This window comes from Alligator sinensis, unplaced genomic scaffold (genome assembly GCF_000455745.1).
Source record: "Alligator sinensis unplaced genomic scaffold, ASM45574v1 scaffold340_1, whole genome shotgun sequence".
Classification (NCBI taxonomy): domain Eukaryota; kingdom Metazoa; phylum Chordata; order Crocodylia; family Alligatoridae; genus Alligator; species Alligator sinensis.
This window is the reverse complement of record NW_005842004.1, coordinates 395,917-397,755: the sequence shown is the minus strand read 5'-3', so window position 1 is coordinate 397,755 and position 1,839 is coordinate 395,917.

Below are 1,839 nucleotides of genomic sequence, written 5' to 3'. Positions count from 1 at the left end.
TTCCCGGCCTATGCAGGTGGCCGGACTCGATCTATTGAGGTCCCTTCCGACCCTAACATCTATGAATCTATGATATTTACCCCTTACTTATAGATGGCTACGAAGTCCCTCAGTTTTCTCTTCTCCAGGCTGAACAGTCCCAGATCCCTTAATCTTTCCTCATAAGGTGTGTCCTTCAGGCCCTTAATCATTCTTGTGGCCCTTCTCTGGAGCCTTTCAAGATTCTCCACTTTTTTTGAAGTGCAACACCCAGAACTGGACACAGTGCTCCAGCTGGGGCCTCACGAATGCCAAGTAAAGTATAGGCAGTCCTTGCCTTAAGATGTTTCAGGTTACAATGAATGACACTTGCGACATTTATAAATCTACACTTTGTTTCGACTTCCTGACAGCAGTTTCAACTTTACAATGCTTGATCCGACGCCATTCCAGCGAACAAGTTAGCTCTGTCACCCGTCTCCCTGGAGAACATCTGTCCAAACGTCCTTGGACACTTTCTTTAAGAAAGCAGACAAGACTCCAGAAAAACCTGCAGCCAAGACTCCAACCAAGAACCCTTCAAAAAGTCCAGCAAAGTCACCTCAAAGAAGTCCTTCCAAATCAATATGATTCCTATTTACAATATAAATACATCAATGTAGCTATCTTACTCATCTATAATTGATTGAGTACAAAATTTGGGTTATTTTTGGTGAAAATAGGGTATCAGGCCTTGATTCAGGAACAAATCCTCATTTATAACATTGTTCCTATGAGAAAATCGGTTCTGAGTTACAATGTTTTGACTTAAGATGTAGTTTTCAGGAACCAATTGTATGTCCAAGGACTTCCTGTATGTGTATAGTGTATGTAGTTTCATACTATATTGGTGTCTTGTGTCAACTGCTTCACGTATTTATTCAATTTTGGTTTTGTTTAAGAATATTTTTCAACAGTATCAATATTATGTTGAATCTGTTTCTGTCCTCCAAACATCTACATTCTCTCCTAGCTTTGCATCTCTAACTTGACTGCTGTCTTCTACTGTGAAATAACAGTGACCCAAGAATCGATTCCTATGACAATCTACCTCTGATCCATCCTACTTTCACAACTGACTGTTAGTTGCTATGAGTAAAATGTTTCATTTGACTCTTACTAATGTGTGAAACTAGGGCTAATGTTTACAGGAGAGCAAAACCCATGTTCCTCTTGCATGTTGCTACCACCTCCCTGAGCAGTATCTTCAGAGCTGTCAGTAAATATGGTAATAACAAATAAGTGCATGCAAAACTACCACTTTAAGACAGACCTTCCTTTGAAATCTGAAGAGCCTTTTTGTTGAGAAGTCTACATCCAAACACTGCTTGAGAAAACGGCAGTGTGTGGTGACTTCCCCCTGTCCTTTCATGTAGGAATGAAAGTAGTGAGAGGTAGTTAGCTTTGCTAGTCTGACATCAGGCAGAAGTCTAGGTAGATATATGCACCTTATGGACTAACTAAATAAGAAATCTAGAGCATAAGCTTTCATGAACTTGAGCTCACTTCAGATGCTATGAAAAGAGAAGCATAGAGTGGTGGAGTGAGTGATTTGAATAAAAAGGGAGAAGAGAGGAAGTAAGGGGGAGGGGAACAGTGCTAGGAGAGTCAAGCAAGGAAAGAAGCCATGAGGAAAAAGGGGCCACAAAAACTAGTTCAGGTAATGGGATAAGAACTTTAACAATCCTTGTTTAAACCAGATTTAACACAATCCAGACTATGGATGATTTCTTGTTCCACAATTTACGTTCAGACCAGCAGTCCTGGTCTTAAAACAGCAATCCTGTGGTCAGTGATGGAGTGCCCAGGAAGGTTAAAGTG